Below are 18,735 nucleotides of genomic sequence, written 5' to 3' on the forward strand. Positions count from 1 at the left end.
CCACACAACTTTAAAAATAACTAAAATGAAATTAACTCTCACACATTAATTTGGAGAAGCATTCTCTGTATTACATATGATACGTTCTCATAACGTGCTGGGGACAAAGTCAGCTATAGCAAAAAGTGGTGGGACACGACACCTAAGGATCATGACCGCAAGAATCCCACACATACAGTATCTGTTCACAGACACACAATAATATAGCCAATGTTTTCAACATGTTTTTGTTGTATACCTTACTTGCCTGGAAGGAGCAAAAATAAGCCTTTCTTTTGCAATTACAAAGACCCAATCTTGTGTTTGAGACAAAAATGCAAATTACTGTCATTGCAATTTCCTCTCTTTGAATATTCGCGTCATCTTTTCATCCTCTTCAGAAGCTTTTCATTACACAAATTAAATAAAGCAAAGGAATTCTGTTTGCTCATGAATTGTGACTAGACTTCCAAATGCATATTCTTCAATCTTTTATACACACCACTGTCAAACTGCATATGAATGCTGTGGTGTGACATTTTCACACATCCACATCTGAGTATAGGAGATACATCGTTGAAATTGATCAAATAAAACAGCTGAAGCCAGCTAATACTAGATTAAACGGCAAAATAATTGCTTTCTATTGGCAGTGGCACTGAAATCTCTCCAGCTGATGGAGGTAAAGATGGAAGGTGATAAATAACCTACAATATCATCTCATCTACAGAATGTCAGGCCAAAAACAAGCCGCTGCAGCCAAATGCAAAACAAATTCAATATTACACCACATTATCATGCATGCTACATCGCACAGTTCTCAAAGGAGGTTCTCAGCCATTAACAAACTGTTAATGTAGTGCCTTCAGCGAAAAAATGTGTCAATTACTGTATAAACTGCCCGCTAATTGAGGATCATGTATGTAGAGCACAGTGTGTTTTTTATGTTTATTGCTGTATTAGGAATGTTGTGTTATTGTTATTATAGACTGCTTTAATGTTATTCATATGTTCGCCAGATGACTCTCTATTTCCACTGAGATGAGATACCTTTGCTAATGTTGCTTGGAAGGATACAGAGTTGTAGGTTCTACACAATTTTTTCTGCTGTTTGATCCTGTTAAGCCTGACATATGAAACAAAATGGAATAGTTTAAAGAATCTTTAGACAAAATCTAGACCAAAAAAAATAAAGTTTGCATTGTTTTTGATTATCACATCTGATTCATCAGACCTTTATCGCTCAAATAGTATGATATAAGAGAATGCAAAGCTCAAACTCGTGGAGCAGAGAGAGAGAGAAAAAAAAAAACTCAACTTCATCTCACAGGCACAATCTGAGCAAAAATATGTTTGCATTGCATGGATCAAAATTATCAATTTTTCTTTTATGCCAAAAATCATTAGGACATTAAGTAAAGATCATGTTCCATTAAGATATTTTGTAAATGTCCTACTGTAAATATATCAAAACTTAATTTTTGAACTTAATTTGGACAACTTCCACAACGACTGTAGACTATTTAAACTGCTTGGTCACTGCAAATATTGTCCTATCCTAACAAACCATACATCAATGGAAAGTTGATGTAATCCTGTAATCAGTATAGCAACACCAGGATGACCAATGGATCCGACATGAATTGTCCTTGCAGATTTTGGTTGTAATCCTTCATCACTCCAACAGCTGCTACTTCAAACTCTCTCCAGAGGGCCGTGTTTTATGGACACTAGCATGACCGACTCATGTCGACGTCTGTTATCCACAAGGACATGCTGAGATGCTATTAAAGCTAATATTTCCATGTTGGGTCTTTATAAAGTCATCTTCTCTGCCTTATTAATGAGGCTTATGTCATCCCCATGTAAGAAGCATAAATTATCACTAATTGAGCATTCAGAGCTCTACAAGCAACTTATGACCTCCAAACCACCATGAAGATTGATATTCAGCTATGGAGGAAGGACAAAAATGGTGAAGGACTCACTGTGTCATTAAGTGTTGGGAGGAAACAGCAAACACGCAGAATAGAGACCAGACACTGACGTGTCACCAGATATTGTTTGGATGCAGGTATCTTTCAGTCAGAAGAGTAAAGCAGATTAGGTTCAGAGAAGGCCGTTAGCCACATGCTAGTATCAAAGCTTTGACAGACAGCAGCAGAATGAGGGTCATAGTGTCCTGATAAGATGCTGCCGTGTGTAAGTCGAACCCGCGCCTATTAAAAACCAGAGCTGGTGGATGTGCTGACAATGGAGCCGTCAGTCAGCGATCATTGGCTGTGATTATTTCAGGGGCTCATGGGAAAAAACTAAACTAAAACAAATATAAAATACAGCCGTGTTGTCTTCTGACTAGACACAGCTCAGCCAGCCTTCAAGATCAGCATTTTCCTTCATTTGCATCATTTGCGTAATCTTCCAGTCAGATCGATGTTTATGGTTGTATTTCGAGAAACTACACTTTCATGTGAGCCGTAAACACGTCTAACCGTGTCGGGAAAATGTTATTGCTCAAATTCTGCTCTTTCAAAGCTCACAGTTAAGTGAGAGAAAGAACAATATAAAATTGATGTAGATAGCATAGCCCAAATCATTTAGTCTTGGGAAAATTTGAGTTCCTATTAAAATTTATGATTTATATTCTTACACTGTCTGTGAACTCTTGGGCAATCTGAGTGCAGTGTGAATCACTGTAGAGAATCAAAATGAGATTCAAAATTCAAGAAAACCCATACAGCAAATTTAATTAATTAATTGTATTTATTTATTTGTTTTTATTTATTATTTTACAATGTACAATGTGTGTGTGTATCAGTGTTATTTTAGTATAATTTAGTTTTATAAAATCATTTTATCATTCATATAAATCATTTTAGTATCATTGCGATTTATAATAAATATTAACAAAAACTATTATAGTGTGTGTATATATATATATATATATATATATATTGAATTAGATATTATTTTAATATTTTCTCCATATGTCTTTTATTTCCGTTTTAGCTATTTTAGTACATCAATTTAAACTAGATGAAAATGAGAAATGATTTAAGTAACACATTTTTATGGATTTAATTTGAGTTATTAATTATAATAACCCTGGTTCATATAAATGTGGTTCAAATATAATTTATTAATTTTCTTGATATATTTTTTGTATATAGTGATATATTTTAAAACTAAAACAAATAAATATTCAACATAAGAGCTTTTTTTTTTTACTTAAATCTTTAATACTTTTTAAAATGTTCATACATATTTTGAAATATTTAAACAATATACATTTTGAATTTGGAAAAAAAAAATTTATTTCAACCATTTCCTTATGGAAATAAATTAAACATGCACATGTCCACGGTTGGGTGTGTATTAATGAGCGTGCCTCTGGAAAAAACTCCTACATCTGGTGTTTAAACAGAGCAGACCAACATCATCTCGTGTTTTATCAGTGCTTGATGTGAACAATGACGGCGTTTGTTGTAGAGTTCAGAGAGAGCTCAAGGCAAGTGCACTCAACAATAAGCAAAAACAAGAAGAGTCTATACTCTATTCCCCCACAAGCTCACACAGTCTCTCTTTATCTACAAGCTTGCTAAATGAGAAAAGCCATGGAGACAGGAAGTAGCCTCAGGTGCATCTCGCAGCCATCCCAAAGTGCTAATTATACTTCAAAGCAGAGGATATTGTCCTGTCGCAGCCACTGCAACAGGTAAATGTGGGGGTCTTCTTTCCATCCAACAATATTTATTTTCTCGGCATGTCTGATAATTAAAGGAAGTCACATCTGGGGAGCAGCAGAGGGAGATGAGGCGAATCAAGGGAAGACAGACTTCTTCCTTCACAAACACACACACACACATGCACATCATCACTAACTGTTGATTTGATTTTACTAAACATCTGTAGATAACCTCATACTCACACTTTAGCTGACAGGGTTTTGCCAAATGTCTTTATTGTGTTTGCTCCAGGAATAGACAGAATAGGGAATGAGCTTCAGTACATGAGTCGAGGCAAGAAAACTGATCTAAAGCATGAAGTGTGTGATGGTACCTGTCATATCAACGAGTAGATCATGTAGCTCTAATGAGGTGAGTCTCACAAAACTTGTCAAGGCCATAAAACAAACAAACAAGCCCTTCAAATGAACGAAAGAACACATATTATATAGATATTTCATGGGTTTGTAAAAGCTGTTTTAATGCATGTTTTGGCCTGAGTTTTTGTTGCATGTACACAGTTTTGACCAGCAGACATCACCAGCATGTGGTGTTTCGAGCAATTCGAAACAGTGAATCGTTTTGCGAAACAATTGGTTAATTTGTTTCAAAGCTTTGAAAAGGTTAATTTCTGCATTCATTAATTCTTTGCATTGTGCACTGTAAAAAAAAATATTTTCAAAGGTCTTTCTACTTGAAAGTGTCATGTTTATTTTAGCGTGTTATTTGTTGTTTAATTTTATTTCTTTGTAATTAATTGTGAAATTTACTAGCAATTTCTAAGTGAAAATTATTTTTACACCAAATGTTTTATTTATTTTTTTTTTCATGACAATTAACCATCTGTGGAATGTATTATGTTCTAACAATTGGGAAATCATTAACAATTATGAACTCCAATAGCAAACAAACAAACAAGCAAGCAAACAAACGAACATACACACATACATGCACAAATAAAATAAATAAATAAATAAATAAAATAAACATTTGTAATGGTAATGGTTCTGGGGAAAGAGATATTTCAAGTATAACTAATTAAATTACTTTAGAGGAAAATCCAGATAAATGACTAATAAGGGTCGAGTAGTACAAAGTGAGAAATTACCTTTATGTGTGAAAATGTACCCTGGCAAAATACTGTACCTCCTGTCATGGTAACATATGGTTGTTGCATAGTAGTTTACCTCTGCCAAATAAATATGGTGGTGTTGTAATAACATACAGACCAATGCAATTCTACATTTCCTGGATGCTGTGTATACGGATGTTTTTGGCCCCTTCGATGTGAAAATAATGCAGAAAAAAATTTAAATCTTAAGGTGTCCTAACTCTGACATGTTTTCACTTTATGAAAGGAAACGGTGATGAATTATTTGTGCAGTAGAAAATATTTTTGTTCTTAAACCATATTTAATAGCATCGCACTGAAGTGTGTTGAGCTGAGGAGCTGCTCAGTAATTTTATTTTAATAATTTAGTAGGAAGTTGAGAGTGTGAATTACAGTGGGACTCAGTAATCAGCCTCTGAATTATTGGAGAGCATCTCAATTATGCATTTATTTCCTAAGCCACTTGCACTTTTAAACTTGCACTTTAGATGAGACTGGTGGAGAGCAGAGATTGTTCAACTTTAAAAAGGTATAAACGATCTGCTGTACAACCGTGTACTTCCTGTAACAAACCTTCAACTAAACAACAGGCCATCAATTTAACAAGCTGAACAACCAACTCTCCACAAGACCTGCAATCCACCTCAGAAAAAAAAAAATCCATTAGAGAAGCAAATAATGTGGTCAGTTCGAGCTGTAAATATATGGGTGGTGAGGATATGTAAGAGGGGTTAATGAGGAAGGAATTGGAAGGGAGAGAGAGAGAGTGGAATGTAATGAGCGGGTGCATATGTAAATGAGGAAAATTATGAGTGATCGCACGTCTACCGGATCATCCTGTATGACAGACGAGAAGAAGAGCATGAGGTGGGCAGTCTGGCTCTCTTCCACCAACTAGCCAGTCATTGGGATTTGGAGAATAGCTGGTTAAAATCAGTCAACCATCTGCTTGTCACTAAAGCTGTTAACTGAATTGTAAATGGTAAACAGATTAATTCCCTGATTCACTGTAGCAGCTATTTTAGAACATGTCACTGCCATGAGGCTATACATTTACATGTTGTACATGCATTTGCTGTAAAGCTGTTTTGAAACATACATATTGCAAAAGTCCTATAGAAATACAGGCGCGTTCTATAGTTACAAGAGTATGTGTGTGTGTAACTTCTCAGGAACAGGGTTCAAAATATGGCTCAAAACGGACAGTTCACCTAAATATGTCATAATTTATTCACCTTTCTTTCTTCTGTGGAACACAAAAGATGATCATTTATTATTGTTAGTAGTATTTTTCATCTGTTCATGTCCATACAATGAAAGTCAATGGGACCCAGAACAACACTGTATGAGTAGCACTGAGTAATGACAGCAGGATTTTCAACTGTGGTTGCAATATCCTTTTAAGGCTCTCAATGAAAGTAAATGTTTTAGTTATTGTTAAAGTGAAAAAAAGGTGCTTAACATTCAGAAAATGTCCTCGGGTCAAACTAAATTTTGTATTATTATGTGACACTATATAAAATGTTTTATTTTATATTTATTTTAGATATTAAGGGTTGCATATTTAGCCTATAGTAAGTTACTAGGAACTAGCTAGTTTGGCAGTATGTCGGTACAAGAAAGAAAAAAAAAAGAAAAATGTAATTTATGATTATGATTATGATTATTATTATTTAGAATAACTTTATACAGTAACACGATTGAATGGTTAAAGGGATAGTTCACCCCAAAATTATATTTATGTTATTTACTTTTCACTTTGTGGACTCTTGTTTTATTTTCACTTGAACATTAATTTTGGGCTGAACTATTCCTTTAATGCATTGTTTTCTTCTTGAACACCAGTAAAGGTGTGATACTGCTTATTCAGGACAGCAAGTAAGTAAATAGCAAATGTTATGATCTCGATTATTTAGTTAAAATTATTAGCTTCTTGCATATTCTGCAAGGGGGTGTAAACTTATGGGCAGAACTGTTGTTTACTGTAATTTATCAAACATATTTAATAGTTCTCACTACAAAGAACATGGGGTCCCACATTTGTGTGAACGGTCAGGTTACCCTCAGTATACCCTTTCAGGCTCACAAAAGGATGATTGTTGAGTTTGGGCTGTGCACTTGTTTCACAGACTTGCAAAGGGGCAAATAGAATTCATATCACAGCTATTGTAATGTTCTACACCACTGATTTTCACTTCACCGGATCACCTGATGCTTCCTGGGAAGTGTATGTATTCTTAACAGGGGACATTTGATTTGAGCTCCAGTGAGCTGGGTAAAGTCTACCGCACAAATCAAACTGCTTTAAAGTAATCGAGTCAAGTGCCAGTTTAGGCGAAATGGCTTGAAAATGGCAAGTTCTGTCAGATGGCATCTGGTCCTACGAGCGGAAATGAATCATTTTGATACGTGCGAATGTATACGTCTGTGCGCGTCTGTGCGCATCTGTGCGCCTGGTGTGTAACTTTTCTTTGGTAAAGGGCAGCTAAATATGGATGTGCTGTTCACCCCAAACTGCCCATGTCCTGATATACCTCTGCTGGTCCAGCTGTGATCTAATCTCCTAGAATTACAGGGATAACCTAATCCTGTCTGGCCCACCTGAGGCCCTGTAACTCACTCCGAAAGACCACAACACAAGACTGGAGACCCAGGACTATACTGACACCTACAGTCAGGCTCTTAATGTCTGCGGAGTAAATTACATCAAATGAATACTATTAGTATTTACTCAACCTCATTTTGTTTCAAACTCACAATACTGTTAGATGTCTTCTTTTATTTTCATAAAAGAAAGGAAGTCAAACAGGTTTGGAACAACATGAAGTTGAGCAAATGATGACAGAATTTTAATTTTGGATGAACGGACCCTTGGTGAATAGAGTGAAGTTACGCAGCTCTATTCTATATGATAATTAACAGTGACCATGTGCTGTCACTATTATGGTGAACTATTCCAAACCCAACAGGAACACATGAGTGGATATTACACTGGACCCATTTTGAATCAAATACAGGGCCATTATACAGTACGACTGCATTAGTGAGACTGATACTGTAGCAACTCATTCAAAAGAGTTGCACAACTCAAATGTATCTGTTCATGAAAGTCCTAAAGGCAGATGTTGTTATAATTATCTACAGCATGTGTTGTTTTAGGTGAGACAGTTGCCTCAGCTGTTTTAGACTCAGTGAAGCATATAACAACTCATATCTACACTCCAAGAGAGAGTTTTGTTGCTTTACACCTTCTTGCAGCGTAAACATATGCCTCGTCCCAATCTGCATGTTATCCCATCTAAATAGGATGCAAACTTAGAATTAGTTCATATAATAGTGACTTTTGGTGCACAACTCGTTGGTGAGCATTGCCAAAAATGTCTGCATTATACTTAAGTGTGAATTGAATGTAATGTTTTTGGAAACTTATTTGCATGCAATTCCATTTGAATTAAAATGTATATTAAATGCAATTAGCGGAACATAAAAATGTTAAAGTAAGTTGATCTGGAGACTACAAGTGCACATTCAATTTCACATTTAAGGAGTAATCTTGTATCAAAAAGTTAAATCAGGGTACTTTTCGACCCTTTCCCTCTCCCTTCCAAACCACCTGGTTCCATATAATAATAATAATAATACATGCATTTAGCAGACGCTTTTATCCAAAGCGACTTACAGTGCATTCAGGCTATACATTTTGATTTTTTTACCAGTATGTGTGTTCCCTGGGAATCGAACCCACGACCTTTTGCGCTGCTAACGCAATGCTCTACCACTGACAGTTTCATGACTTTAAATAAAATGAATTTGAAGGTAACATATTTAGCTAGTTGTTAACACAAACACAACTCAACAAAGGGTCAGTGGTAACAATATACAGTATGTACTATTTTCTTCTTTCTCAGAAATCTACTTCACTAATGAAACATATTTTAGTGCAGAGTATACAGTATAAATTCAGACAGCCATGGTATAAACCGACTTTCCAAAAGAAGAAAAAAACATTTTAATAAATAAAAAATACAATGAGATTGGTCAGAAGAGAGAAAGATGTCAAATTACCATCACTCCCTCAGCCGTTGTATTAAAAACACATAACAGTGTTAACCACTGTTTTGTAATTTAATTTCAAGGTAAAATAAAACAGTGTTATATACTGTATGTACATTTTTATGAAATTATAACAACTGTAGCAACAGTAGATTCAATGATAATAACTGTGGAAACCCGTCCTGTCATTATATGTAATGCTAATGCTAGCATATGTTCTCTCAGCAACAAACCACAAGCCAGCAGACAGTGAATCAGATGTAAAACATCCATCATCTCTGTTTGCTGACCTAGTAAACTCTCACAAAACCTAATTTTGAGTCGAAAGCAGAGGCTGATACATGGTTTAGACTTCTGTACCATAGAAATGGGTTGATAATAGTAACTGAAACTGCATGTGTACAGGGCAATTTGTGTTAGATGTAAGGGACTGTTTCTAAAATAAAGTAGTTTTGGATAAAAGACTCGGCGAAATGTTTACTGGATAGGTTAAAGAATATTGTGAACCTCTGATTTATTAGATAGGGTCACATCGGGAGGAAAAACAGTGATGGTAACCAGTATAAGCGACCTGGCGGCAGGAACTTCTCTGATCAATGGCATGTGGAATTGCTCACGGGTTGTACATGAGGTCAGCTTCTGAAAGGAAGATAAATGCAGACGAAGTAAAGAAGCGGACGAGGGCGAGGTGGAACTTTCAATGTGCTCTCTGTCTTAGAAGCTAACAAGGACAAAACCTGTCACACCCTGAAGCGGGATGGAGGCTTCTCTTCAATCTGTCTTTCTCAAGGTGGAAGTTATGGTAATTCTGCTGTACTGTAAATGATGGACTGATCTGAAGTTGAAGTTTGTTTCTCGGGGGTTTAGGGTTGTTGATATTGTACACTGGTCTGGTGGGGGGGGTTTACATCTTCAAAGCTAATTAATATGACCTTATCTTGGGGAATTGCTATAGGCATTCATAATAAATAGCTGAATAAATGTACTACGAAAAGAATTAGTTATGAATAAGAGTTAAGGATTTTCAATTCAATTCAATTCAATTCAGTTTTTCAGATAAAAGATTCTGTCCCATTCTGAAGTTATTACATTGTCACTAAAAGGTGGAAAATAATCTAATGTCTAATTAATTAAGTCATTTTTTCTCTCTTTTTTTTTTACAGTACCGTTCAAAAGTTTAGGATCTATATGATTTTTACATTTCTCTTATGCTGACCAATACTGTATTTATTTGCTCAAAAATACAGTAAAAACAGTCATATAGTGAAATGTTATTACAATTCGAATTAACTTTTTTTATTTGAATATATTTTAAAGTGTAATTTATTTCTGTGATCAAAGCTGTATTTTCAGCATCATTACTCCAGTCTTCAGTGTCACATGATCTTCAGAAATCATTCTAATATGCTATGTCCTGAAAAGAAAAAAAAAATCTTATTATAAATATTCTGCTGCCTTTTTTTCCTGAAACTGATCTCTTTTTTATGATTATTTGATAAATGTTAATTTCAAAAGAACAGCATTTATTTGAAATAGAATCTTTTGTAACATTATAAATGTATTTAATGCCATTTTGATCGATTTAATGTGTCTTTGCTGAATAAAGTATTAATATAGTATTACTGTAACGGGGCGAACGAGACGAGAGACGTGCGGATCCATCTGCAAAGCTTTATTCTTAAACATAGTCAAAACAGGCAAGGGTCGGACAATGGCAAACAGGTATTTAGAGGGCAAGACAGAAGAGTGATCCAATAAACAGGCATAGGTCGATCAACGGCGAGCATAATCCAAAGGATGAGGCAGGCGAGTAATCCACAGACAGATATTAATCCAGGTGAGGTGCGAACAGAATCCAAACAACAAGACGAGAGAGAAATCCAAGACAGGCAGGTTATCAGGAACAGACAATCAGGCAAAACTAGACGTTACGAAACAGGACTAGAACTAGGAACTAGACTAAACTCAGACAGGATACTGGCTCCGTAAAGTGCTACCACTAGGAGAGTGATAAACGCAGACAGTACTCGGCAGTCCATGGTTTATGTAGGGTGTTTGATTGGTGACAGCTGTGTGTGTAATCAGTGCAATGGATGATGGGAAATGTAGTCTGGGGTGACATGCAACAGTTTGTGTAGTGTGAGAGTCAATGTAATTGGAAGGCAACATCTGGTGGCGAGCAGACAGAAAACCACGGACCGGATTCGTGACAATTAATATATATTAATATAAAGTATATAATTAATTTCTTAAAAGAAAAGAAAAGAAAAGAAGAGAAAAGAAGAGAAGAGAAAAGGAGAAAATCTTGCTGAGCCCAAACTTTTGAACAGTATACATTTAATTTTATCAAACCAAAACACTCCTTTGATCTGTGGAATATAAGATTGAAAAATAATTATTGTGTCCACCAAGGCAGTATTTACTTTTTGCCCTTACCACAAAACAATTATTTCAAACTCATTTTCATGGGAATGAATGAATGAATGAATGAATGAATGAATGAATGATAAATTAAATAAAATAAAAAAAACAACAGATACATAATGCAGATAATTCAAACAGATGTAGCTCAGAAAGACAAATGGGAAAAGTATTATATTCATACCATCCTGCAATGTATCATACAAATAGAGGGATAAATCACCATTCAAATGATTTAGTGCATTTATTTTAATAGATCATTGAGTCGAGACTTAACACAGAGGATGGAGAGCTATACGCTGCCCTGCTGACATCACGTTTACAAACTCACCCTGTGCCCACATGAGTGCGTGTGCACATGTAACACAACCTTTACTCAAACTCACCACACTAACACAAACAAATACAATTCTTCACGCCTAAGCAAGTCCAAGTGCCACGTAGCATTTAGCCACTTAAATGCTTTGAGGAGCAATGTTTCCATGTCATCTCCTGTTTCCTTCAGCTTGACTACCCTGTGCCACATCTCTGTTCCTCTCAGAGAACACACACATAGCTTAAATATATCGTTATATATAATTCTTGGATTTTGATACACACACAAAAAGCATAAAATTAATAACAATGACAAATACTAATGGTGCGACACGTGAAAAGAAGTACACTTTAGTATACAATACATTTAAAAAGAGTATTATGAAAATGGTATGCGAATATACTTAATTAAAGTATTTACTTAAGTGCGAACTGAATGCAATGTTTTTGGACGCTTAACTGCGTGTTAATTGCAATTAAATGAAAAGGTATTATGGTTTAAATGTATATTAAATGCGCTTCACTAGGACTTAAGTATATCTTTGCAATTATGCAATTTCATAATTACCTTTATTGTCTTTGAAATATAATGAAAATGCACTGCTGATTCTACTGACAATCATTAATGGTTTACAAATTTCGTTTGTATTTACTTGTAATGTATTTAAACATAGTATATGTAATTACACATTTCTAATGAAGTTGAAGTTTAGTATATTTAAAATATATTAACTTTAATTGTAATATCAAACATCACACTACGGTTCAAATTAAAATGAAGTACTTTTAAAAAAAATATTTGTCATTATTACAAAGTTAACTTAAAAGGGTACTTAAGTGTGTTAAGAAACAGTCATGAAAGTGAAAGTGTACATCAGTGCACTTAAGTTGCTTTTTATCTAATTAATATTAAGTAGTGCAAGTACTGATTTTTAATATTGTGCACATTCAGTACAATTAAACATACTTATTTTTCTCAAGGCTATTTCAGCACGTATAGTGATTGGTTGAACTAGGTAGTTAGTGAATAAGATGCTGATACACCCCACATAAAAGTGAGTCAGCTGTTTAGCATTGGTTCTTACTTTAGGAAGTATGAGCTTTATCTACAGTAATTAAAACATTATATTTTCCGTATTTGTTGAGCAGTGTGCTGAGTATGTTTCCCTCTCTCTGACTGCAGTGCTTTAGCAGCTTTCTGGAGCTGAAGTGTCTTCAATGGCTTGGAACAAACACTCCACAAAGACATCTAAATGAGTGTCATCTTTAATTAGATGCTTCATCCCAACAGACAGCACTTAGGAGATTGATTATTTTTCATTTTATATGCAGAAAAAAATTACGATGTAAATAAAACAAAACTATGCTAAGTGGAAACACAACTTCAATGTGGGCTCATTTGCAGTGAGAATAAGCATAGTTTGTGTTGACAATAGTGTGTTATGCAAGTTAAGTTATTGGCTGCTGAGACTGACCGCATGAAAGCATCAAAAATTCATTTTGCATGATAATCAGTTTGGTATTGCGACAGGGCACCACTTGATGTCAAGTGTAAAATCTGGTTCCTGGAGCAAAAACCAGCTGAAAACCACTGCTCTAAACCAAATGTCCCGAGTTTCAAACAATCTGGTTTCAGATACTAAAATTGGACATACTGTGACTGTGCAAACCTTTGATCTTTGTCTGATCATCCAACAGGAGCAGGTGATTCTTACACAAGCAGGCAGACACTTAGTGGATGCTTTTATCCAAGATGACCTACGGCACACATACAGGACAAACCTCTGGAGGAACCCGAGGTGAAGAGTCTTGCTCAAGTGCATACAATGTTGACAACTGATGGCCTGCTTTTTATTGGCGATTCTCATGAGCCTGTCAAGAACATGTCCAGGTAATGTTCCACCCCGAAATCAAGAGACAGAATTAAGAAATTATATTAACCTATGTTTGCACCATTAAAATTGTTGCTATTAACTGTCATTATTACTTTAATGGCAGTTTTGCACCTTTACCCTCAATTATAGATATCATTTTAAATATATTCCCGGGAAACAGTTCTAATACAGAATTATCTTAAATTATCTTGTTTTAAGAATGTTTCAGTGTTTTGTAGTGATATATATAGAAATTATATTAAGTTAATTGTATTTTCTTTAATTGTATTAATTTAATTTAAATTATTTTTCATTTAATTTAATCTTATTTACTTTATGTAATCATATTTTATTTTATTTTATTTACTTTACAAAATTTGAGTTTATTTGATTTTATGAATTTAATTTTAATATTGTTAATTTTTTTATTGTATTACATTTTTATAATTTTATTTAATTTTGTTTAATTTAATTGTATTTATTTTTATTTTATTTTTGTATTTAATCTTTCTTTCTTTCTATTTAATTCCTCTACTTTCTTCCACTATCTCTCTTTTCTTCTACTTACTTACCTAATATGGTGGCGACAACATAGTCTCATGCTTGGGATCAGCATCCAAAATGCACCATGTTCCCCCCCAGGAGAGGCAAACAGATATTCAAAATCTCAGAGAGACAAAAAGACAGACACCCAAAAAACAGACAGAAGGGATGACTGGTACCACAAACTCATTTAAAAACAAATTAACCAAGCGGAGGGAGGGCTGCAGATAAACGCTCTGGTGTGTCTATCATCTGGAGCTGACCGTATAACACCAGGCAGGCCTTCTGGCTCACTGGCTGCCTCTGACTGTAGATTCGATGACTGAAGACTTGCCAAATGGAATAAATTGACTGAGTGCTCACTATTCACCATCAACACAACACACAGAGAGAGATAGAGAGAGAGAGAGAACAATAGAGAGATATTTCATTCCCATTCATAATCATCCTATTAAACTGTAGGAAAAGACAAACCTTGTGGCCTTTACAGTGTTTGGAAGTCCACGTTGGTCTGACCGACGTAATACTGAGGTCACCTGTCAAGTGCACTCAGGGCTAACGCAGGGTGATGGACGCAAGCACCTTCATGTCCTTAGGGACACACAGACACAAACACACGTATTCACAGAGAAAGGAAGCCCAAAATGATGTTTTTTATCTCTACAGGAAGTGCTCTCTACAGACAGACTGTGCCCTTACTTACAGGTCAAGAGCTCCCAAACAGGATTAAGCCTCTTTCATGATTTAGCAGCTGAAGAGGAAGTAGCAGGTAAATGGAGAGGGTAAATATCAGTGCAGTCAAGGGCATTTGCTGAATTCCCATTTTCACTTTTTTTTGCAATTGTTCAGCCAAAAACGAATACCCATACATACCAAGTCTAAATGCTGGAATGAGGGTGAGCTGGAATTTGACCCAGCATTTTGTTATTGTTTTTTTTTTTTCAAACTACTGCATTTTCTGAATAAGTGCTGTATTTTTTGGTAGACAGAGCACAGTCCTGTACACATGAACTAGACAGACAAGTCTGACTCAGTGGAAAAACAATCAAAAACATAATTCGTTCGGGGCCGGACATTCCACAACCAGTTTTCAGCTTCAGAATGCTGCTGCATGTAAATGTTCTTCACTGTGACATGTGAACATATTTCTGAGCTCATACACCACACCAGTCCTAAATTTTAATACTTTTCTCATTAATGGCAAATTAAAATAATTCAGCATTTTTACTTCAGATAGGTCATTGTTTCTCAAAGTCAAGATGCAATAGAACAGGTTTCAGTTCAAACAGCACATTATGGTGTACAAATGCAACAATTATTTTATTTATTTAATTTTATTTATTATGTTTATGATGCTGATTTTATTGCAAGTAATATGGCAAACATTTTAACTAATTATATATAATATATAATTTAATTATAATGTAGAGCTATAAGATATAGTTGAAACTTACCACTATAACATTATCACACATCATTATGTAATTTATGTATGTTTTTATGTATGTATTATATGTATATAGTGTATTAGTTTATGTATTAGGTTAGTGTTAAGTACCACCTACACTACTGTTCAAAAGTTCAAAAGGGGATAGATTTTTTTTATATAAATTAATACTTTTATTCAGCAAGGATGCATTAAATTGGTCAAAAATAAAATAAAATAAAATAAAATAAAATAAAATAAAATAAAATAAAATAAAATAAAATAAAATAAAATAAAATAAAATAAAATAAAATAAAATAAAATAAAATAAAATAAAATAAAATAAAATAAAATAAAATAAAATAAAATTAAATTAAATTATCCCAAACATTTGAATGGGCCTTGATAAATTCACAGTACCCACTGTTTCAGTCTCCACTACACAACTAAAATTAATTTATTTTAAAATATCAAGAACATGTCCAAAGGTATTTTTTTTTATTGTAAGATTAACCTAAAGCAATATAGAGGAGTGTAAAGCACCGTAAGAGTGATCTACATTTCACACTCTTATGTGATGTGCTGTTGTCAAGGACATGAATGAGAATTAATGAGATTATTAAACTACTGTGCACAATTGTGTAATAAATGACAACAGCAAACATCTCCATCTGAAAAGTGGACAAACACATTCTACATTCTAAACCTTATTAGCGTGGCTCAATAATGTTAATTAAGCAATGCAATATTATGACCATTTCTCTAAAAGGGGAGCTAGCTGCTTACACAAAGCAGCTAGCTCTACTTAAAATCCGCGTGAACCGGAAGTATAGTGTAGTATTTCCAACTGAAGTGGAATATTGAATAGAGGGCGGGGTTTTATTTTTGCGCTCCTCCCTCATCTCTCACTAGCAGCAAACTAACGGTTGGAGAGGCGTGGTTAAGCACAAGCCATGGCCCAAGCCATCAAACTGACGTCATCAGAGAAGGAATGCCATTCCAGAGCGGAAGCAAACGTTCAGATTTTGATTAAAGATTACCAAGACAAACAATTTTTTTTCCCGGTGGATTAACTTGCACGGATACATTGTTCACCTCAAGACTAGCAATGGGTGCAAACAAAATCAATTTAGTAAATTTTGATTTCATGCAGACTTTAACATAACTAGTTGCCAGAAGCTCCTGCTTAGACTTTAATTTGCTGGTTTACGTGCCCACTATATTTTTCATTCACACTTCTTTGCATTTCAAAAAGTGGAGCTATAATCAGGGGTGCACATAAGTGGTGCGCAGGTGTGCATGCACGACCAAAATGAAAAATGCGATGGGTAAATAAGTTCAGACCGCTCATTTGCATACCGCCGTGGATGACAGCTGTTATAGATTGACTAACTGTAATACTGTATAAGATTTCCATTCAAACTAAAAGCATAATGTATGCTGCTATGTGCTGCCGGTTTCACAGAAAAAAAAAAAAAAACGCAAACCTTACGCACTTCACTCAGAAGCGCATATATTTACCTGCCGGCAACCCACCAAAATAAAAGCTTGCCGATTTTAGATTTTAAAATTATGAAAATGAATATTAAAAAAAGTAACAAAAAAGATACATGTAAATGTTAGCATTGCATTTTTAACTGTATTATAAAATAATTGTATTTATATTTAATACTCACTTTTTATTTTAAAATATAACAGTGTTATCACACTCTATTTATTATTGTATTATTGTATTTAAAAGTTCAAAATAAATAAAGTGCAATAATACTATTATCACTAGTATTATTCTATTTTGGTAACACTTTAGAATAGGGAACACTGTGATAGGGTTCAAGAGGGAGGAAGGAAGAAAACAGGGTCGGCGGACTGGGACGCGAGTTTTTATTAAAGTCTCTCAGTAAATACAACAGAACAAGGCGCTCACGGCGCATTCAAAACTCTCTGTCAATAACTCAGAATATAGCTATATATATGCTTTTCTCCAGTAGCCCGGTTTCCCGTGTTGCTCGCGTTCCCAGCCAGTCTCTCTCTGCCTTCCATGCTCCAGGTGGCCCCTTTTATCTGGTCTCTCCACACCAATTACTGAAACTAGACACAGGTGATTATCATTTGCGCTTGACCTACTTACGCACCGCTCGTCTCCTGCCTCTCTCTCCCGGTGCAGACCTCTCTGAACCACACCCCCCTCGCCACATACCCCCACCGCCCGACTCAGGCCGGGGAGCCCTCCGGCCTGCAGCCCCCCCCCTCCATTTCTGGAGAGAGGAAGTCAGCTACCGCCATCTGTACCCCCGGCCTGTGGATCACCTTGAATTTGAAGGGTTGTAATGCTAGATACCAACGGGTGATCGGCGTGTTGGTATCCTTCATGTGGTGGAGCCACTGCAAGGGTGCGTGGTACGAACAGAGGGTGAACTCCCGTCACAGGAGATAATAGCGGAGGGTGAGGACGGCCCATCTGATCGCCAGACATTCCTTCTCAATGGTGCTGTACATCGTCTCCCTCTTTGAGAGCTTCCGACTGATGTACAGCACCGGCCGTTCCTCCCCCTCTATCTCCTGGGACAGGACCGCTCCCAGCCCCCTGTCCGACGCGTCGGTCTGCAATAAAAAGGGGAGAGAGAAGTCAGGGGAGTGAAGGAGCGGCCCGCCACACAGAGCAGCCTTTACCTGGGTGAAAGCCTGCTGGCACTGCTCCGTCCACTGGACCGGGTCTGGGACTTCCTTTTTAGTGAGGTCAGTCAGCGGGCTGGTGAGGTCCGAATACTTAGGTACAAACCTTCTATAATATCCCGCCAGCCCCAGGAACTGCCTCACCTCCTTTTTGGTCTTGGGTCTCGGACAGGTCGCAACTGCTGCCGTCTTATCAATTTGGGGACACACCTGCCCGTGACCCAAGTGGAAGCCCAGATACCGAACCTCCACACGCCCAACCGCACACTTTTCCGGGTTGGCCGTTAGCCCAGCCTCTCTCAGCGATCTCAGGACCGCCCGCAGATGCTGCATATGCCGCTGCCAGTCGTTGCTATAGATGATAATGTCATCCAAATAGGCAGCGGCATACGCAGCATGTGGCTGGAGGATCCGGTCCATGAGCCGCTGAAAGGTGGCCGGCGCCCCGAACAACTCGAAAGGAAGCGTTACGAATTGGTGTAATCCAAACGGCGTGGTGAAAGCAGTCTTTTCTTTGGCTATTGGAGATAAGGGGATCTGCCAATATCCCTTCGTTAAATCCAGTGTCGAGTAAAATCGAGCAGCACCCAGCCGATCAAGCAATTCGTCAACCCG

This window comes from Sinocyclocheilus anshuiensis, unplaced genomic scaffold (assembly GCF_001515605.1).
Source record: "Sinocyclocheilus anshuiensis isolate Anshui unplaced genomic scaffold, SAMN03320099.WGS_v1.1 scaffold202, whole genome shotgun sequence".
NCBI classification, from domain to species: Eukaryota; Metazoa; Chordata; class Actinopteri; order Cypriniformes; family Cyprinidae; genus Sinocyclocheilus; species Sinocyclocheilus anshuiensis.